At 34.3% G+C, this 23,655-nt stretch overlaps 1 long non-coding RNA gene across 1 annotated transcript; it reads right to left on the bottom strand.

Moving 5' to 3' along the window:
- Positions 1–2,858: 2,858 nt before the first annotated feature.
- On the bottom strand, positions 2,859–18,391 carry LOC125692417 (uncharacterized). The gene is made up of 4 exons (XR_007376641.1): positions 18,317–18,391; positions 7,060–7,148; positions 5,672–5,727; positions 2,859–3,619 (listed from the first exon to the last, which is right to left on the bottom strand). It is a non-coding gene; the product is annotated as an uncharacterized LOC125692417 (long non-coding RNA).
- Positions 18,392–23,655: the final 5,264 nt, after the last annotated feature.

The raw sequence follows: 23,655 nt of genomic DNA, 5'->3' as shown, positions 1-23,655 counted from the left end.
GGAAGGTGCAGTGCTGAGAGTTATCCACTTAATTGGCACCTCGTAAAGCTGACCTTTACATTTCAAAAGTATAATGTATATATTCTGTACACATCAAGAAGAGAAATCATGAAATTGACAGTCTGGACTCCTCATTATAAAAAAAAAAATATAATGCATTTTACATTGACAAATAATTTCTGGAGATTCTGGAGACCATCAAAAATCTATTTTCACATTTGCAGACAAATGGCACTTGAATGATCAGCTATTTAAGGCCACAGTTTAAAGCAGAGAGCTCTACCTGCTCCAAATGAAATTTCACGTTTGAAAAGGAGTTTAAAGATCAGCTATATGTGCAGTGTCTGGAAATATAATTTAACCTTCTAAAAGAAACAAATTTGCACATATATCTATATACAAGCACATCTCATAATGTTAAGTGTCATAAAATCAGTCAATTTGATTAAATGTATTTATAACTATGTAATAATGTACACAGTTATATGTGCATTATTTAATGCTTTACTTTAGGAAAGGAAAGCTAGTTGTAAAATGCTCCATGACATATTGAAAAACACACGGTGTGTTTACCGAAATCATATATCATAACTTGCTTTATAATTCATAAATATTGGGGTGAAATTTTGCTCTAGGCATATTTTGGTATTTGCTGCATATGTTTTTTGGCAGTACGTTCCAAATGCCAGTCTGTTGTATTATTCCATCTTTATTTCATGACTCAGTAATTACAACAGATTTTTGTAGGTGTACTGCCTGCTGAAATAAAAAAAAAAAAGCATGATCTTTGTCAATGCATTTAAATAAATATTAAGAAAGCATTAGCTGTGTTTAATCTCATTCTCAGTATTACACAAAATTGATCCAATGTTTTATTATGCTCTGACAATAATATACAAAACAGTACCTAAAGCAGGGGGAGGTATAATTCACAAAAATTCAGTGTTCTTAAGAAGAATAAAGGTAAAGCTTAAGAGAATTAATTGCAACCTTGGTTGTAGAGCACTTTGGATTATCTCTCCTGATCATTTGATTGAAAATTTTTTTTCTACACATGCTTTCTTAATACAAGATCAGAATAATTACAGCCAAGTAAATGCCTCAAAAATGTGTTTCTACTGAATGAAATAATATGTTAAATTGCCCTTGTCCATGCTAATACTTTCTTTTTGTTTTCCCCAGCTATTTCAATGAATTGCTTAGTAGGAAGAATGTTTACAGAAAGAATTGCTTTCTCTTAGCGGTTTTCAGTAATTGTTTTTGAAGTTATCGGTCTCAAAAAACAGCAGTCAAGAAACATTATAACAAGAAATTGCTTGGACAGTCATATTATAGATCACAGTGCATGCTCAGTCCTAACTACAGGCATAGTTAAAGATCTCTGGACACTGCTTGAAATGATTTGATAAATGTTATTCAAATATGCTAACTAAAACTGCCACCACACGTCGAACAGGGCAAAATGGGTTAGAGGCTAATGCTGCATCCATATGTAGGCAATTTAATAGAACATTTCCTTAATCAGTTTTCTGAATAAAAAAATAATTGGTAATCATGTTCCTCTGGGATTATGCAATGACACTAGATCTTCTTTAGAAATAGTTCTATAGAACACACTGTTTTACAGGCAGTTAATCTCCAAGTCCTTATCCACACCAGAATAGTATTGCTTCCAAATTGTAACGTGCTGGCACAAGAACCTGTTTAATTTGTTGGCTAGTGCGAGTTAGTTAAGAGTTGAATGGGGAGAGGTGTGGCCAATCATTTCTGGTGTCCCTGGTGGAGAAGGGGGAAATGGACTTGCAACACAAGGCAGTAGCTTTTAAATCCCCTTCCTTAAACAAAAAACTATCTGTCCATACTTCCAAAATTCTTTAAATCTGCAATTAGCAGTACGGATGGAAAGCTAATACAATTGTGTTCAAAACAATAAATGCGCGTGATTTTCTTTGCCATAATGAAGTGAAAAAACAAGCAGGACAATTTTTGTTCTTGTGTTCTATGGATGAGTCACTAGGCTAAACACAAAACTAATAGTTAAGAACATCAAGGTTTCATTAAGAGGTATTACTATTATAATTCTTAAAACTTAATCAGTGAAATAGAGAAAAATCCTATATGTGAAGATGATGATACTCTTAATATTTCTTGACAATTTTTACAGTAGAACTTGATATTAAAGAGGACTTTTTTAACAAGAGGATACGCAGCCTGCTTAATCTTTTAATATTAAAAGGAATAAGACCTCATCTGAAACAAGAGTTACTAAATTTCTCATAACCTCATATCTTATGTACACCTTTTCACAGTGTGTACAAAACAGTGTTAGATCATAATTATCTCCTTGAGTGAAACAGTGCTCATGTTTTATCATTTACACTTCGTCTGGGTGTAAATTACAGTCAGTCCCAAAATGTTCCCTCAGGACCAGATTACAAGAAGAAAGATTGAGAATGAGGTCAGAAAAAAAAAAAAAAAAAAAAAAAAAAAAAAAGTGAGAATCTTGCTTGAACTACCTGAATGGGATTATAAGCAAAAAAAAAAAAGAGAGGGTTATTCAAAGTTTCTTAGACTGTGACTGATACAGTCAGCTGACTTCACAGTTTCGTCCCAGTTGTGCTTTACAATTACTCTTGCTTCACATTCTGAATACAGAGGCACATCAGTGCTCCATTGACAACCCTATTTGAAACTGTAGCTAAATTCCGTAGGCCATAGGAGGTAACATATTAGCGTCACTGAATACATCGGGCAGATCACACAGGCTGAAGACAAAGATGGTGCTTAATTACTTATCACTTTTTATTTTTTGAGTTCACCCAGGCCCTGTTATAGTTCCCCATTGCTAAACAAACACATAGGGACAGACTGCACTAAATGAATAAATAAATAAATAATCCTGTCTTAGGTTCATGCTGTAGTTTTGCCTTTCCTCACTCCCTCCCTCCCTTCTCACATAATGCTATGAGAAATAACTGTCTTCATTACTGGAAGCACTCTGTTCTTTATTTTCATTTTGCTTTCTGCATCTTGATTTTTTATTTTAAAAGCCTCTATTATTTTTTAAAAAGAGACTTCACTGCTAAAAGGTGTTATTAAAGATCTGTACAAAATTCTATAATTTGCTCAATGGTGCAGCTTGGTTGTGGGTATAATTTTTTATTCATTTTTCATTCGTGTGATCTTGGCAGTAGAAGAAACTCTAACGCACAAGAAGTTGCTGAAGTTCATGACAAGTTCATGAAGAGCGTGAATAGTTCTAGTTTTGTGAATAAGACATAAGAGGAAGCTATTCTAGTTTTTGAGGAGTTAGTTACAACTAAGGATGAGGTCAGCAGTTAAGATGTAAAAGACTGCAAAACACTATATTCAAAGAAAAAAAAAATTGAAAAAGGTAGAATTTGGCAGTTAAAATAAAAAGGAAATAAACAGATCTGTGAAGATACAATGTTGGTACAAGAATTTAATGAGGAAACTATCCTGATGAGAGTACAGGAAAGCAGGTTTGCTGGATAGAAATTTTGGAACGGGAACATACTGAAGGTATGATAATGGCCTGTTCTGATGTTGAGAAGGAGATCACAACGCTATTATGTATTTACCAGGGCCTTTCGTTGACCTGAAAATTGAAATATAATTAGAGAGGGACATGAAAGGAGATATTTCTAGGAATAGATGTAAAGCAACGACATAAGCACATGTGAGCAAGTAAAGGCATCATGAGGACTCCAGAAATATTCTGAAATTGCATTTGAAAATAGGGGAAGACAATGGAAAGTATGTGCCTACTGCCTAACCAATTGAATAAAGAAGTACTGGGTGAAGTAAGTGAGCCTGAAATGTTTAACGCCTTTGCATTCTCATTTAAATTACTGGTAAATGTGCGCTCAAAGCAATTACTATTAACTATTAAGACAACTAAAATAAGACTAAGGAACAAGTAGGTCTGGAGTAAAACAAGTTTCTTAGAGTAAATAAACTGCACATCTAAATCAGGATGAAGTGATGAATTGTACCAGCTAGACCTCCTTGAGAATTTCTCAATACTTCAAAATGATGACTGCATCAATAGGGCTCTAGATGAATGAGGGTAATGTAACACATCTACACAAGCAGAGAAAGGAAGATTAAAATTTTGAATAAGTCAAACTAATGTTGATAACAAGGGAAGTTTTTACTTGACAGTTTAAAAGCTTCCGAAAGTGAGAAGAAACAACCCAAACTCTAATGCCAAAAACATTACATTAGAGAACTCTAATTTATTTCTAGACATAACACTGGCTTTAATGGGTCTATTAAAGAAAAAAAAGTTATGAGCCACTGTAACTACAGTATAGCATTCTTATAAGCAAAAAGGGGAAATAGTATCTTTATTGAAGTTAAATGCACAGTGATAGAAAATTCTATTCCTACTGCAGTTCCTATCAGATAAATAGCTGAAAATATTAAATGGAACATAATGAGGGGAGATTTTATTGTTGGTATTTTTTTTTTTTCCCCTTTAACTTGCACCCTCGGGACCAGGTTACAAGAAGAAAGATTGAGAATGAGGTCAGAAAAAAAATTAAACTCTTGATTCATAATTTGAGTAGCAATGTTCTGCTTTTGTTGAAAACCATGGTTGCTCCCTTGACAGTGGGGGAAAAAAATGAAAGTGAGAATCTTGCTTGAATTACCTGAATGGGATTATAAGTAAAAAAAAAATAAATAAAAATAAAAATAAAAATTATTCACTACTTCCTGGTATGCAAATCAGGTATGTGCTTAATCAACCCCCAAAAATGCTCATCTATACTACTCCTTTTACCCTAATATGGTACAAGTATTTTAGAATTTGATGAGACGACAATAATAGAATAAAAAGATAAATTAATATTTACAAACTGAAGTATTCCTTGTAAACTAACAAATTGTTTTAATGTTTACTCATTTTAAGTAGTATTATTAGCAGTTCTCTTGCAGTTTTCTGATCTATGCTCCTGTATAGTTGAACCAAAGAATTCTTCTGAATGGTAAACCTACAGCTATGATCTTCCAGCTTTCAAGCCTGCCTCAATTTTCCACACTCATGTATAGCTATGAAGTGTTTAACTGAAGATGATGACAGTGCCATCTACATAAGAACACACTAGTACAGGTATATTCACTGAGATTTACTTGAAAAAACAATACAGGAAATGTGACTTACCCCTTCCAAAGGCCCACGAAACCTGAAGAAACATACATCTTACAAACAAAAATGCTGCTCCCTTGACTGCTAACCAGCTGCAAAGCATTTAATGAGGGTGAGGGGGGCGGTCCCAGGATGCACTGCTGCACCTGATCTCCATTGGTTAGCCACACCATCTCACCTGGCTCTCATTCACAGCTTCAGGCCATGACCTACCAATTCATATACAATAGCTTTCTTCTAAATATTTAAGGAGCATGAATAAAATTTAAATCTATTTTCCTGCCCTGATCTTCATGCTAGCCAGAAGCTGGAAGGCAGATCAACTTGACTGTATTCATCGGAAGAAAAAGCACACTTAAAAAGCACAGTGGGCAAAGATAAATTTCATTTATTTCCTTTGATAAAATGACAGCCCCAAATATCTTGCTCTGTCCCTGAGAAGCTTCATGTAAACACTGAACAAGAAAGACAACAGAGTGTAATGGTGGAAAAACTTACTCATGAGAATCCTCTGGGCAGATGAGCAATTGTCCAACATCACCCTCTGAGACCTCCTATAGAGGAGAGAGCAGAGTCACTACACTGATATTTGGCCATCCTTGCCAGCGTCTGCAAATGAGTCAACAAAACTTAATGGTTCGTGTTAACAAAGGTTGCTGACAAATCTAGAATAATCAGTGTGGAAACTTGACCTCTGTATTTTGCCAAGAAGAGATCACAGACCAATTAAGCCAGTTCAGTCTTTGTACCTTACCTAGGCTGAAAGCCAGATTGCAAAGGGTCATGGAAGTCAAAGATGCCAGATGGTGTAACAGCTGTCAAACATAAACTTCTCAGTCACCTTCTTCACTACAGCAGTTTAGACACACGATGGCAATTGATAAAATTACCAATACAAAGCTCTTATCTCAAATGCAGGTGTCTAACCAGTAATTAGAAGAATGCTGGCATTTTGTTATGCTGCTATTTTGTTGTACCGATGGGAAAATAAAGTTGATAATGCTTGTATTTGATTTTACATAGGAAGAATAATTTTATCCTGCCTCATTTTAGCACACCTATCAAAATTAAAATATCCAGAATTCTTGGAATTTAGCCACAGATTTCTTAGTAATAAAAATGCCTTTTTTTTTTTCCTATTGATACTGCAATCTTGAGTTAGAAATCTGCATTTTTTTTTCAGACTCAAATAATTTTGTCAATTTGGAGAATACCTGCTACGTGCTGCTTTAATTTTAGCAGTTCAGCTGGACCAAACAAAATCGCATCTCCAATATTAGAAAACAAATTATGTCCGTAAAATTACATTTGAGAAACAGTTTTAAAACGTTTATTCATCACCAGTTTTCAAAACACAGAAAAGCACACAGTTACTCTGATTTCTTATTCTATGACAGTGAAAAGTGAACTTCTTAAAAACAGGCTCTGATAAAAGTGCATTTCTTCTGTCTGCCACTGCGATAAATAGTGAAGAACTTATGAAATTGGAATGGCTTTATTCCAGGTTGTTTCAGCCCACTGCAGTTTAAAAAGTTATGGCCTGCAAATGTCTATGTATTGTAGGTAAATAAAGCTAGATTGCTGCACATGCTCCAAAAACTTACAGTTCTATCTTATAGATATTTAAGGTCATATAGGATGTAGACACTTAAGCTGTATTCCTAAAGATTAAACCTCTTTAAATCTGCCGAGAGAACTAATAAATTAGGCCTTGAGATCCTCAAGTCAAAGCTAATAGCGACCAAAAGCATTGACACCAACCCAAAACAAAGCCAGGGAAGAAATTTCCCCAGCTCTTGTAAAGCAACCTATTTAATAGAAAATCTGCTGAAGAACAAGAAAGCTGGGCTCCAGAATTTCCCTCGTATGAAGGAGAGTATACTGACCTCATCTGTCTCCTTATGAAGATGTCCAAATTGCACAGCTTACGAAACTGCAAATTGAATCATCCTCCATTTTCTGTTGGTATGAACAACTGAGAAGAAAGAAGTACAAGCTGTGGTTTGAGCAGTAGTAGTGAGCCAGGGAAAATCTGGTGCTGTCAGTGTCATCTCATGGAAGACAGTCATCCTGGCGGTCCCACCACAGCTTTGGGAATTATTGTTTTACAGTTAAACAGCTAAAGCACACAAGCAGCATTTATAATGTGGGCCCGAAGGCAGGAGGTGGCTACATTCAAACTTGGTATCAGACTGATGACCTACTAAGGTGTAAACTTACATAAAGGCCTTTTCTTACAAAAGCCTCTCAAATTGTTTGAATTCAGGAGTAAGTTCTGTTCCCTTACAGTTACTTTACTGCAGTTAGAGGATCTCTTTTGGAAAACGTTACTTGTACTCACAAATTTTCCAACGACCAGCCGGCACAGAAATGGAGATGCTGTCAGACTACATTCCACTAGTCATGTTAGACATAGGTAATACATAGATACAGTTTTAAGTTAAGCAAACTCTGCTCAGTAAACCATATTTTCAATAGGTATTCTATTTTTGTCTACGTGTAGACGTGCAGAAATCATAATCAAAAACCAAAGATTATCAGACAGGAAAAGGAAGGAGAAAAAGCCTTAAAAACATTTGCTTTACTATTTGGATTGGCAAAGAAATGTGAGGTAACCACCACTTACTGACAAATTGAATTTTATTTTATTTTTTCCTCTAAACTTCCTTCTAGACTTTGCATTATTGCAGTGATTAGGTGAACTGCAGTTATGTTCTTCCTTTTCTCCAGTTATCAATGCTATCCTTACAATAATAAAAAAGTGATTCACCCCGATGATGTAGAAAGCTTTAATGTGCTTCTTTTCTTTTACTATCCCATGGAGCTAACACATATCAGAGAGGGGCAAGAGATGACAGCTTTTGCACGCATGTTTTCAGCATTGCCTGTGTTCAAAAGAAAAATCACGGTGGGATTCTTTTTTATGTGATAATCTTTTGTTGCATCGATTGAGAAAGGGAGTAATCACTTGGGAATAGCTGCTTTATACAAGTTCAAAAGACTCCCAAAAGAGAAGAAAGTCACACTTCTCTGCATAATACAACAAATGCCAGAAAAGGTGGGTCATTCTCACTGTGAGCCATAGGACACACAAGGCCAAATTTAACCCTTGTTTAAATCCACTGTAGATATCAGAGGAAGTTAAGTTATCAGAGTAAACTAGACTATCATCCATGAACAATAAATAAAACATTAAGACAGCTCTTTAAAAAGGTGCAGTTTCATGTCATTATTCAAAAAGACTATCAAAAGCTGTTGACTTGCCAAGCATTGCTTACTATCCTTTGTCCTCAACCAAGTGCTAATTAGCTGATCAGGTCTATTCTCTTTCTGCTCCGTAAAAGTAATTGGTTTCTTATAGGCTGGAGAGTAGTACCAGTCCTAACTTAGGGAATCCAGCCTGTTGTAGAAAGGCTAAGTGCAGTGCGTAAAACAGACAATACATATGGTCTCTTGGACCTTACTTTTCCGAGAAGAATAGATATTCTTACAAATCTGATCATATTGTTGCTAGCTTCTAAGGCCTACATCAAGGTTGACCTGAAACTGAAAGAATTAAACAAGTAAATGATCGATATGTGTGGATCAGAATGGAAACCCAGAGGCAGCAAAAAAGAGAGCATAGCTAAACTTTCATGGAGATACTGTCCCAAGTCTTCTGTAAAAGCATAGGTGAGGTCTTGCAGATTTTGTTACAGTTCCTGTTCTTATTGTAAGATTTCAGAAAATGTAGTAGTTGCTTAATTAATATTTCAGTTGAAAGCACTCTGGTTTGTATCACTGATTCCAAAGCAAACAGAGGTTGCATAACACCAAGTGTTTTTGAAAACTTAATCATTCTTGTATGAACTTTAGAATCTGATCATACGGTAGAATTCAGCTGTGTAACAAGGTGGCATGCCAATATACTACTGAAGAAAACATGCTTTCAAACATGATGCATTTAAAACAAAAGAAATCTTTGTATTCCCATTTCTGTTTAAATAATTCTTCTCCTATCAAGTCTTAAAAAAATTATTCAAACCACAAGTAAAATTCAGTAATTACTTTCAGCATTCTCTCCCTAGACTTGTAAATGAAGTCTTATATGTGAAGTGTGAAGATTGTCTGAGAAAACAGTCTTTCTCCAGGAGATCCCCCCTACAGCCTCTCTTTATGCTAGCAGAAAAGAGATGAGAACGTATGTAGCAGCAAGGCTTGATCATCTGCCATCAGACCTGTCATATATCCGTGCTGTTGCATTACTGTAGTTTCAGATAGCACCTTTCCTCTTTGGCAACATAATGGACTCACGAGTGCTACCAGCCTCACACTGCCCAAAGAATTCTAGTGAAAGACTGTGTTACATTTGTCTCCTACTCTTTTGAGAGGATATATACTTTTTCTAGTTGTTTTAATGAGTCTTCTAGGAACTTCTGTTTTTTTCCTACAGAGAGCACTCAATCTAGAATGCCTTCCATAAATAGAATAACTGTTTTTTTCATAAAACAAGAATATTCAAAAAGATGGAACTTCTTGTTAAGAATATATTACTAGATGATGGTTTCATAGCCTGCAGGTGCACCATTCAAGCTTACGAAGAATGTTACACGTATCCATGCATGTAGTTCTGAATCTTTTCTCAGGTTTTAAGTTACTGTATCGCTTGAAATGTCTTGCTTATTACATTCACCTGCCACGTTTGCTTTACTACCTAGGGATAGCAGCTATAAATCTGAAACAGCTGAATAGGCATTAACTGTAGTAAATCAAATTATTTCCAGCTAGAATTTTGAGAAGGCTATCCTTATTTATGCTTGATTATTTAAATATATTTAAACTAGTTGCTATTTGTTAATTTTATCCTTTGAAAAAATAAATATGTCCAGGGAAAAAGGTTGAAAAAGGAAAGTTTCCTCAAGCAGAAGTACTGTCTTTTTATTTGTTCTGTTGTAACATTCTGTCTGCTGGTTTACTTGATCTCTGAATGTAAAGACATAAATGCATATTGTAACCTCCCCTTATTGTTTACTAATGTATCCTATCAAGGGGCCTTCAACTGTAATTTTGACTGAAATTTTCAACCCAGCTGGTTGTGGAGCATCCACAGGGAGCAGAATGAAGCCACTACAGTAAGACCACTCCAAACTCCCTGTGGATTAAATGCAGTCTCCCTTAATTCATTTGTTAGTACTCTGAGTTGTACAGTATTTTTTAATTATACAAATGCACTATAAATTCATTCCAAAAAAGCAGTGTGGTGAGTGTTGTTTTTATTTGCTTGTTTGGCATCTCAGACTTAAAGAGCTGTCTTCATTCTCCAAAGCAGAGCTTATTATTATTATTATTATTTTACTTTTGGAAAGTTACATTCTGGTTTTGGACAAACTTACTGTAAATGACAACTGATAATTTATGACACTATGGTTATCCATAATACAGACTGCTGTTCACTGTACTCAGGTGATCAGGTGGTAAAACAGCAGATTGCTAATCCTTTCTTGTTTGTACCATATTTCTTCCTATCTGGCGACTATGAAGTTTATTTCCCTAGCTCAATAACCATCATTTAAAGCAGTAAATTATTTATCAGTATCAGTGTTCTTTTGACTAACTGTATGATGGTTTCTTCCTCTTTTTACATATGGGAAAGTAAATGATAGTTAAACAATCTTCTTTAAGACCATAAACTATGCTGTTGTTTCTTACTGAATACAAAAATGGAAAGTTACTTTTACATTACCAGTATGTGTGAAAATCATTCAGAAAAATACTCTGTGCATGCACATATGAAACAGGCCAGTTACTATATGCTCAGAGACATTACATTCATTTTACAGTATGTTGCTCCTATGACAACAGTTAATCACTAGAGATCGTTCTGTGCTTCTCTGGGGCTGAGGTTGTTTACAACGAGCAATGGGAAAGCTCCAACCCTCCCTCAGCACTGTCCATCTGCAGAAGCAGATGACTGTTCATTTCAGAAATTTGTCCTGATACAGGGCAGAGAGCACATCTGCTTAATCACCCAAATGGCCCATTTTTATAAATGCATACTTTCTTTTATAACTAGCATGTACATACACAACTACAGCCACAAACTCTGCTGCAGTTTCAGTGATTGATTTCATTATTTTAATGGGTGATAATCCACATTATGGAATAACATGGATTTTTTAGGATAAAGCTTTTAAAAAACACTTTATTAGAATACGCTACTTACATTGGTAAGAGAACAGCAGAATAGTTATTACTTAGTGTGTGTGTGTGTGTGCGCATACATATTAAAATATTTGAACTGACACACATCTAGCAACAGTTGCTTGTAAAACATACGCAAGGAAAGAATTGTATACAGCATGTGTTCTGGCTCAAACAAGAGAAAAATATAGGTGGAATTATTTGAAAGATTGTCGCCCGAGGTCCAGTACCCTACATACCTTCCATACCTTCAGTACTACAGTGCTCAAAATCAACTTTTTTTTCCTTTTCCTTTTCTTTAAGGTAAGACTAGTATAATTTTATGCATATTTAATTAAGCTATGCAGTTTTTCAGCAGCCAATACAGCTTTTTTTCCCAGTGAGCAGATATTGGGAAAACTTACCAAAAAGTATCAGTATGCATCTCTGAGAGAATTCTGCAAGAGTTTCCATGTATTAGACAAACATCCCTATACAGTGTAGTTTACAAATTTTAGGATATTATTTTTTTAAAAGTACATCATAATTCCCCTATTGACAACATAGCCTGTCTCCCTGTTGTAGTTGAAGTGAGTTTCACTTGACTGCCTAAATCTGAGGGTATATGGGAAACAGTTTGTATATTGTGAAAATTTTTATCTTTCCAAGTATTATTCCACTTTTTTTTTTTTTTAAGGAGAGTGTGGGAGCTTACCAAAGAGCTGAATTTCATAGGCAAGGAAGAGAAATGAGGACGAGAAAAAAGATGAAGCGCTAATAAATCTTCAGACATACCAGATGTCTGATAGTCAAGTACTTGTTCTGACATCCCAAGTGAAGCTCTTAAATGATTAACACAGTTTCCCTTCTTCCCCAGTGGATGTTATGTCAAAACTGACTTATTTTGACTGAAATGTTTCATTTTTTGTAAAGTTGACATTTTTCCAGCAGTCACACTTTCACTAACACTTTTCCATTAGGAAAAATGACTCGCTGAAGAGTTTAAGTGTGATTACCATAGTATCTGTCCTGCCACAATCAAAAGGAAGGCATAAAAACTACATGTAAGGTTCCTGGAGGCTAACATAATTACCATCACTCTGTGAGTATTTTGTGCGATGTAAAATGATGTAAAAATACAACAACACACTTATTATTTATATCTCTTCTGATATATAATATTAATTCGATCATTCACTTTTAAAGAGCTAAAATGGAATCAGTGTTGAAGCACTGTATCAAACATCCATGTTTATGTGTCCGATAACAAAAGCCCCAGATAAAGATTTCATGTACCAACTTGTAGACCATATTTTTCTTCAGATCCCACTCTTCCCTCTCTGTCTGCCCAGTTATTCATCTTAGTATTGTGCTCTTTTGAATATTTACATGGAAAATCATAAGTACAGGAAAGAGCTTTATACAAGTGCAGCTGAAACTGTGTAAAATGCCCAACAGCAAGCTGCAATACTTATTCATCCCACTTCAATCTGGAGCAGATGCACAAAACTTACTAAGTCAGTGTGAGACCATCTGACACGGCCACTAAAATGGCATAGAAGCTTAACTTCATTCATTAGATGCAAACATAATTTAGATTCAGGTGATATTACCAACTAATAGCACTCATTCTCCTACAGATATACTAAAAGGAACATGGAAAGCACAAGATGAAATTGTCAGAACAAAATGAAGAAAAGTGAGAGAAAACATAATGGAGAAGAGAACTAATCGAAAAAATAAGAGGATGCCATGTAATTGGCCAGACAAATGGCATCAGAAAGCAAAAGGGTATGAAAAGGAAACAGAAAAGAGTAATTAAGATGATGAAGAAAGCCTATGTTAAGGCCTAAGACATCAAGTACAAATGTTTAAACATTACCTATGTGTTCTGTCAGATATATCTAAGGGGGAATGTTTTATGCAGTTGTATTTTCAAGTTTATGGCTTAGCAATTACATAGCCTAACTGCCTCAGAAAAGTGAATTAATATACAGTATTTAAATTATTTTGAGCTGCTATCTCATCTGCCAGGTGTTAGGCATTTCATAGTAGCTTGAGGACCCTATTTGTATGTATTATATGGCTTAAGTATTGTACAGATGTGAATACAATCACATAATTTTAAATATGCACATTCAATGAGGCATCTGCGTTTTTCACAAACATCATAATTATATAAAAGAGAGAATTGTGAATGAATTCTTGGGTCTATGATTTTAACATCAATATGTCGTAAATATTATTAGCTTTCTATTAAAGGGGACATGAGCTAAATAAAAGGAGTATTGAGAAGAGCTGTAATTTCCAAGTGTTAAATATCTGATCAACAAGGGAAATTCAATCAAAATCTCAGTACAAAATGAATGGCTTTCTTTTTTTTTTTTCCCCCCACAAAAAAGCACATTTCATTCTATTAAAAAAAAAAAAAAAAAAAGAGAGAGAGAGACCAAACATACCTTAATCCTAATCCTGATTCCTAACAAATGGCTTTCAATGTCAATTCTAACTTAGATAGCTTTAAAGGATATAGTTCTACACTTTCATATTTGCGTTTGGTCCCATTTTCACAAACACTGAACAGACACTGCTTGGGTTGAAATCCATGAGAGCTGTGTAAGAATACTTGTGAAATCCAGGTCAGCTATTTGTAGTGCAGTCTTAATAAGCCTAGAAAAAATTGTGTTATTGGAAATTTTATCTTAGAAGCCTGTACAGTAAACTAGCTCAAGGAAATAAGAATGCTTCAGGATGTTGTAACAAGCTTCTCTAAATATTTTTTTTATAATTTTATAATTTTTTTATGCATATGCCTCCACACACTCAAGGCATATAGTTTTTGAGAAGAAGCCCATCTGAGCATTCACACTGCAGTATGCTTACTTAAAATGCAATGATAGGACCTCACATATGGTGATCACTTTGTCAGTAAATAAATACTTTTCTACTGTTATTTTCATATAGAAAGGGGTACCAGCGATGAGGGAAAATATAAAAGTATCTGTAGTAAAATCTTTGCAACTAGTAATTTCATGCTGGCTACAGATGAGCTGCTGCACAAATTAGAAGTCATCATGGCTGTTTCTACTTACTATTGTCTTGAAACATCTTCAGTAACCATTAGTCTTTTTTCTTTTGATATTATTACTATTTTTCAACATCGGTTTACACCAGATGTTCACTCTTGTATGTACCTAGATCTACATGATTATAGCCGCGGCTTCCTGGGAACTGTATGTAACACATTCAGTTAGCATCATTGTAAACAGCCAGAATTACATGCACCTTAGCTCCTTCTTCCTTCACATCTTTCATCAGATTCTCAAGACCAGCTGAGGAATAGGGAGTAAAAAAAATTATTGGATACTTGCTAGTTTTGCTCTTGTTTATTTACGATATTTAATGAAGCTGTTTCAATTTTCCCATAAAGTACGACCTGACATAGGTTGTCTGATGAAATCTCTGCAGATAATGTGACAGCAGCTTACACAGCACTCCGTATGGTTGGAGCTAAAGCAGTACATGCAGAAGGAAGAAGCAAGATATCTGGGAAAGATACGCTGTAATAAGGTATAAAGGTTTTCTGAGAAATAGACTCCTCTTGTAGTTAAAAGATGGAAAGCATTATTTTGGTTTTGTGTGATCTATTCATCTTATTTACTCAATTTAGTCTGTCAAAATCTTTTAGAGACATCTCCATGAACCAGTGAAACGTGTCCATGAACCATAACAGTGAGATTCACGTGCTGAGTTATTTTGTGGTAATGCTGATTCATTTGTAAGAAAGCTAATACAGCTTCACAGGTCATCTGTGGGTTGTGATTGTAAAACAGAAAGCAACAAGGAAAATGCTAACAGCTGTGAAACGTACAATGCAGTAAGATCTTACAGATCAGTAGTTCTTACAGATTTGTTTTACTAGCTGTTTGTAGAGAAGTATTGCAACAGTGTCTCCAGACTTTTGTCACCATGGTGTGGTGAACCTATCATGTGGGTTGCTTATTAGATTTAAGTGAAAAGGTTTTTGCCCAAGCCATTATTTAAATTTACTTTATCAAAAGACTAAATAGTAGATGAAACTTTTTTGGTCTCCTGCATATTTATGTAGGCTGCACTAAATCACAGAATGTTATCAGGTAGTTTTCAGCATACACATCCAAAGCAGAGTGTCAGATATGAACATGAATTTACAATTTGATTTATCTCTTAGAAATTGCTTTTTTTCATTAGGCTTAGCTAGTAAAGGATTGATCCATTGTTAGATATGAGGTATCACCTCAGCATTACATGTTGTCAAGATATCCTTTTGCTGCTATATTATTCTGTAGCACTGCCTATCCAATGGGCTTCTGATTAGGCTTTTTGGCAGAGAGTACGTTATGAATTATATGAGAAAATGCATTAGAATTCAACTAAAGTGTTCTGAACTAACGTTTCATGTATTTCTAAAACTCCTTAAAAAATTTGGAGAAATGATGCAATGGAGTTACATAAATTTATGACCAATATTTCAACAGGAACCAAATAACCTAGCCTATAATGATATTTGCATATCCAAATGACTAGTTCAAAACCAGTGAGTGGTCTAAAGTAGCATAGCCTTTGTAATCTGCTCAAGGTAACAACAACTGTGTTTCCTAATGATACTTTAGGAAGCCAAGAACCATGCTACTGCAGTGTTTTCCTGGCTTCATTGTTTGTGGTAATATGATTAGCATAATCAGGAAGAAGCAAACGGCTGCTGCGCTCACTTTGTTTGCTGCGAATTCCTGTGCTGATTCCTTTGGTGCTCGGCACTGCTGGAGTTCAAGTTGAGTTTTAGGACTGAAGCTGCTCTTTTTATCTGTAGATGCAAAGAACACTGTTCCATGGCATAGGAGCCCTTGTCCTCTGAGATGCATCTCAGAATGTTTTTAAATCAAGGAGTCCTTATGTGTTCAGAATACGGATAAGTCAAGTAAGATTTGAAGCTACATGGCTCTGATGCCTTCTAAATAATCACGAATCTTTAGTCATTTCTGTATATTGTAACACAGAAGACATCATCTCCAGCAGTATAGGTTAAATCTTTATCTTTAACAGCAACATTAATAAAGATCAGGGCTTCTGGATTTTTGGTTTGTTTTGGTTGGTTGTATTGTCATTTGTTTTCTTTTTCCCTTAACCTTTGTGGCATCTTGTCTTGACACCCCAAAAAAGTAAGACATCAGAAATTTGTTCATTAAGCAAACTGACATTGCATGTACATACTCTTGGCTTGTTTTAAAAAGCTACAATACTCATAAGAACATATATCTATTGATTTGAGAAAGGCAATCATAAAGCTTCTAATACAGATATTGGTGAAATCCATTCAAGCCCTGACAAACTGTGAAGGTAAAGTTGAAGTTCAGCCTTAGGACTGCAGAATTTATCTGCTATTCATCATGTTCAGCTAACACTAAAGAAAAGAAAGGTAAATGTAATATGACGTGTATGTATGTAAATGTAAAAATGCCTAACACTCAAAAATTTTACAAAGCATTAATGACATTCTTGCATAATCTTTGCAGTGATTTAAACATCATGGATGTTACAAATAAACTGATTTGAAGTCTTGTCAATGTGTCCTTCCACAGTTATCACTCAGAACAGAAATTTTCTTTTAACAAATTCGACATGTCATTAACAATTTTAACTGGCTCCAAAAAGGAATTCTTATCTTTTTTCTTTTTCAGGTAACATTTCTGATTGAATATCACTGTATGATTACTTGAATTTACATTCTCCTAAATTCATCTGACATTGCAGAATTTTTAACAACTTGCACCATCCCTTAACTTACAATCTGTCAATGTCTTACATGTGTTTGAGTAAATCCAAAACTTTATCTAATTTCTGTAGTTCTTTGCATCATATGCTAGCATTAAAGAATTGTGAAGATTTTTTTTTCCGGTTTTAAAATTCTGAGTAGAACTAAGTAATGATTCCATCAGCCACCATTATTCATTGCCTGCTATTGCTTTGTACTATGTTCCTAAAAAAAATAAAAGGACAAATAAAGAAAAAAGTGAAACAAGTAATTTAAACCAAGAGAGATAAACCCCTTTATATACAAGTTTGATTACCAAAGCTGTTTTCCACACATGTGTAACTAATTAGAAAAATTTTAGCAGAAATACTTAACAACCAGGTCTACTTTCCACAGTGAAGTTTTACTTAATTTTGCATTTGGATCAAATGACGTAAAGATGTGATGCTACAGTACTTCTTTGTAACTAAGGTACAAGAAATGAGGTGCTGAAACTAACACGAACTACTGCTTGAATTACCCCTTTTAAGTATTAATGCTGAGAAAAAAAGTCTTACTCTTTTTCTTTCAATGCTTAGCTACATTCTATTGGCCTATGCTACTTATTTATAAATTTCAGTCACATACTGGGAACATGTTGCTTTTCAGGCAAAATACTTAGGAGCAAGTTTTGAGCAATATGCTTTTTATTTTAATTAAAAATGAAAAGCCACATACCTGCATTTTTATCTACTAAGAATAAAAATGAAGAATAGTATTAAGATGTTCTGTGTGATGGAGCTAAATATATATATATATAAAGAGAAAGAGAGAGAAAATCTTGCATATATTATTTCAAATCTGATTTATAGCTTGAAGGGGGTATTATTGTTATTATTACTTCTGTGAGGAGAAGAAAAGAGATTTATTTTCCATGCCCTAAATCTTCCCTCTTCATCCTCTTAATATCAGTATTGGCAACCAAAAAGAAGAACCTTTTCATTACTTGGTGATCAGATTGTACTGCTTTTAAACAAATTGACCAAACTGGCTTCACAAGGATTTTGGCACTTGGTACACTGAGCTAACACAAATTTGTCATTGTTAGCTATATGATCAGTAAGTATACAGATGCTGTATAGAATACAGAGAAGCTAGGCTAGTAAGATTATCATATTGAAAAAGAAAACCAGAGAAAAATGGTAAGTACTCACCAGTGTAGCAGGCTCACAGGAAACACCACAAGGAGCAATATCCAGAAAAAAAGAACCTTCTTCACTCCTAGCCAGCCCTTAAATGGTGTCTAGGACAGGTGGAGCCAGGCTCCACTCCTTCTGGTCACACAGCTGAATTACCCTCACCTGTGCTCCCACAGCTGACTCAGTGCTCACCTAAGGTGATCAATCAGAGGCTCAGCAGTTCCCATACATTAGCCTAACCTGCACATAGGAGACAACAAAGATATTAGTTTGACTTAATTGTCTTTTTAATGCCAGCTCATGTAAATACTGTAGGAATAGTTAAAACAGTTACTAACACCTGTGAAAAATTAGGAAAAGTGGTCTTTGAAAATATATTTGTTATTGCTTTCTATGTGTGTTTTGTACTATCATAATCTGAGAAAAAATCTAAGAAAATATATAAGCCATTCGCTTATTTATTTGCATATTTTAATTGAAAAAAATTAATTGCTTATTGCAACATCTTCCTATTGCAATTAACTCTGGTAAAGTTTTGCCTCCTTATCTAAGATCTGAACTGTCATTTTAAATGAAGAAAGATGACAGGAACCAATACACTTGAAAGAAACTAAAGATCTTTCTGTAGGTGTATATAGCACAATAAATAAAGTCCATTCACCAAAATGATCTGTTTCTTACCAGAAAGTTTTTTTCTGTGCTTTAAAGTTAAAGGTTAAACCTTAAGTACAGCATCCCATTTGGTTTGGAATAATAATTCCATATGCCCAGTTCCTCTAGCAAGTAAACTATCCTGGAGAATCTATAGAATGTAATAACTGCTTATACTAATGAAGTATAGAAAATAGTTTCTATCACTCTGAAGGAGAAAAAATGTACTGTGCCTTCCAGCTTTTTGGTAGCCTGACTTTATTTTTTCTGATACTGTCATACTTCTGCCTTTCTTCCATTCATCTATGTAATCTTCTTGCTTTTGCACTTTTTACACACCATAATTTAGAATCTGATCAGAAAATACGAGAGATACAATGGGATCATTTAATGAAATAGTTGAGATGATAGCCATTATTATACCGCTTATAAACCTGTATCATCTGAGTTTATCCTCCAGCCTTAAAATCTCTGTATAAGAAATGATAATATCCACTAGCATACAAATCAAAATTCATCGTTATATGAATTTTTTTTAAGCTTAATTTGGAATTTCAGTGGATAGCTACATAAATGAGGGGTTTGTCTCTCTGAAGTGACCAGATGACAGAATTAAATTCTCTTTTGAAAGGTCAGACATATTAACATGGTAAACTTCAGAAAGTAGTTCAGATCTAGTCATTTCTCCTAATTTCTACATTTGAAATGATAGAAGAAAAAGTTAGCTTAGGGGATCTGCATTGGAACAGATATTGAATCCCAAACAACAAGAGAATCACAGAATCACATAATCACAGAAAAGCATAATTTCATGGTTGAACAAGGCATCTTACAAGTAGACAATAACACGATGGAAGCAATAGTGGAATATGCCAAAACCACACAATTCAGAGAGAGACCATTATAAAAGTAATCTTCTGTTTTTGTGATAATCAAATGCTTAACCAGGCAAGATGAGTTTTTGCATGTCTGCTGATATCAGCATATTCATCCTGATTTTCACATACATGTTAAGATAGAAGCTAGAAGGTGATCATGATTTACATAAAAGCTTATTGCTTATTTCTAAAGATATTGTGGGAAATAGCACGTGAGTATGAGAGGCTGAGGTATAACATCAGCTGAAATTATCTCTTGGATCACATCTGCCTGATCTTTCAAAAAAAGTCCAAGCTACGGAGGCATTTCTGTGTATGATGGACATAATGGTGGTGGGTTTTCCTTATGGGGTTTTTTTTGGAGCCCTTGGTGTTAGATATACTAACTGACTGGCATAGTTGTTTTGATACGTACCTAATTCTTCCTTCATGCTTCTTCTATCTTGTCAATTGCCTTAAGAAGGCTGTAGCTAGATAAGTACTCACTTATGTGATGTTAGTGTGCAAAACTAGAAATACTGAATGCACTAAATAAAAATGGGCAGGAAAAATTTAATTTTGATTAATTAGTGTCAACTTCTTATTATTGTTCCTAATCAAAATACAGAAATAATTTTTAGATCTCTTTAGAGCAGTGGGACAAATGCATCACAATGCTAATCAGTAGGCACCACTACTATCTCACAATATTTTTATTTGTATAGCAGGAGAAGCAATGTAAAGCATTGGTCAGTTATTTAAAAAAAAAAAAAAAAAAAAAAGAGAGAGAGAGAGAGAGAGAGAGAGAAATATAGCCCACAGGGATACTTCTAAACTTGCCTTCTGTCTTCTAGTTATATTGATATTTGATAAAACACTCTGGAAACTTTTAAACATGAGTATTTTGAAATTTGTCCTATTCCACTGAAGAAGAAAAGCACAGAAAATATAGAAAGTTTCAGTAAGGACTAAAGAAAAAAAGTTCTAGAAACTCATGTTCCCTTGCACTTTTTCAAAATAATGTTGTTTGAGGTACACTTCTAATTCTAAGATTTAGAAAACAGCAAGTCTTCCTAAATTCAAAAGGATAAACTCTCATAGTCAGTCATTGAAAGAACATTATGTAATCAAGATGGCATCCCCTTATTATGGTGTTTAGCTAATGGGCTGGAGGTTTTATGACTAATCATTCATTGAGGGATTTAGCTATAAAATAGAATGGGCACAAAATCCTTCTAAAGACGGATCTTCCTTCTTTCACTAAAATTGTGACCAGTGTAGGATATTAAGTTAATACAGTGATCTTCATAATGGTTTTGTGAACGTCATTTTAGTAATATGAGTTATACATATCCACTTTCTACTCTTCAGGATAGTAAATTAGACATTTTCAAAGAATGAAGAAAAATCAGCTCACTGCACACTAACCTGAGTAATATAAGAGTGGCCAGAATTTACACAGGATTTACCCTTTATATTTAAAATAAAAACTAGAGAATATTTTCATGGAATACTTACTGTGCCTCTTAGATCTCCATAAATACATTTAAATTTAAAAAAAAAAAAAAAAAAAAAAAAAAAAAAAAGGCTTTTTTGATTTCAGAAAATGTGGTTGCTCCATTATAATGATTATTGTGTTTTCATCTGTTAAATGAAAGGACAATCCCGGTACTAGTCTCAGAAATGACAAAGTTGAATTTTCTAGCATACTGTAAGAGAAATATATAATTGTAGTTTAGACAACGTTGGCTGTGATCATGGAAAAATTGAATTTTTCCACATGATAGTTATCAAGGCAGGAAGATTAATCTTTATTCATGTCTGTAAGCTAAATCAAAAGCAGGTGAACTCAGTTTTAAATGTTTTGTTTTGTTTTGTTTTTAATTTTATGTCTTATTTTCTGTCATACTGTTTTTGTCTGCTCTTCATTATGCACTTTTGTTTCAGTCATTCTGATAACTGAAGGCAAAAATAAATCTAATGTTTGATATAAGTAAAAAGCATAGCTAATTTTCTATAATCTTGGAAATGTTATCCTAGATTTTCTGACAGAAACGCACAAAGAATTTTTGTTTTCAGTGAGAAACCACAAAGTAGATTTTCCAATGAACTGATAATTTTAAAGATGGAAAGTGATTCACTTAATATGAACATGAAGATCAAAACTATGAGTTTTTAAAGTTAGGATTTTCAACATATATTCTCATTTTATTCCACTCAATATTTTATTCTATTCAATATTTCATTCTTTACAGAACTCATACTACAGTGACACTGTTTATTTCATAACTATTAATTGTTGAGGCATACAAGCCTGAGAAGCAAATTGATCTGCATTGTGTGGGAAAAAAAGAACAAAAAATCTCCTACTCATCTGCACAAAGGTATAGTTCAGTCTGCAGTAAAATAGGATGAGTTACTGAACAAGAAACAGTTCAATAATGCTGTTTTACATAATAAAATAATCAGTCAAGATGAGACTTTTATTTTTATTTTTTCTGTTGGATGAATATTTTAAGTACGCAGAGAATGAAACTCTTCTCACCCAAATGTAGAAAAAAAAAACAAAACGTAGTAAATTAATTGAAATTCAACAGTCTAAAAAAATTGTGTTTTTAAAGAAGTGGATCGGACTTTTGACAGCAAATGTAAAAGTCAGGTGGTCCAAAGCTTCAATTTTCCACACTTCTGCACTGTGCAGGAGAATGGACTATAGGAACTTTATACATTCATGTTTGAAAAAGAAGTGAGAGGGTAAATTGTTGCCTTATTCACAGTTCTAGTACTGTAACATTCTGAGCACAATGCACACAGTACTAAGAAAAAAAATACCGAAGTTAGATTGGCTTGTAATAGAGCTATGAATATTCATGCATTCGAGTATGTATTTTACATATGCTATAATTTGGAATAGAATTATAGGGTGAGGTAAAAGTTGTGAAAGCTACAAAGCACGGTACCAATCTCTGAGGGTGAAAAGCAATAGAAATATAAAACAGAACAAAAAAAAAAAAAAAAAAAAAAAAAAAAAAAAAAAAAGACTAACTTGGAAAAATTGTTAAAAGAATCCTTTAAGTAATAGACTTGCATACAAATGGCAAAGTAACATAATGAGTATTTGGCAGAAGAAAAAATTCACAGAAATTGATTAATTTGAAGTCATATATAGTTTTCTAGTAACGAAGAATAAGAAATGGTATGTAAGAGCCTTAGAAGAACATAAGTATCACTTTAGGGAGTTTCTTTGTAAATGTTTCCAGGAGCAAAGATTGATACGTTTCTGCAAACATACAATGACAAAGAGAACAGAAGTGTTTTAGTACTGTGTGTGCATAGTTACCATAACTAGGTACAAAAACTCAAGGCCAAATTTTATCAGTTTATTTTGATCTTATGTACAAGGGCTGCTCCAAAAATAATGCTCCCTATTTTATTATGTTGGCATCTGACATCAAAGTAAGATGTTGGTGATATGGCAGTAAAGGTTTGTCCTTCCTGACAATAATCTGTTACATTTTGTTGCTGCATAGCATATGGCAGCAGGGGGGCAAAATTGATGCTATGGAGGCATGTAAAAAGAAAGGTGTGTCACTGAATTCCTCTTTTTGGAATAAATGGCACCCACTGACATACCCCTTGACATTCATAGATACTTGCTAAATATTTGTAGGGACCAAAAATTGCATGTGAGCACAGAGAGGTGGTAGGCGGTATGTTTAAGCAGCACCAGTACAGACATGGAGGACAACCAACATTCTGGATTCCTAGACTTCTTATTAACACAGCATTCAGGCTCTTGTCCATTGCTGGTAAAATACATCGCTAATGCTTGTGACTGTATTTAAA

Source organism: Lagopus muta, chromosome 4 (assembly GCF_023343835.1).
Source record: "Lagopus muta isolate bLagMut1 chromosome 4, bLagMut1 primary, whole genome shotgun sequence".
NCBI classification, from domain to species: domain Eukaryota; kingdom Metazoa; phylum Chordata; class Aves; order Galliformes; family Phasianidae; genus Lagopus; species Lagopus muta.
The sequence above is the reverse complement of the archived record's forward strand: the minus strand, read 5'-3'. Positions and strand labels throughout refer to the sequence as shown.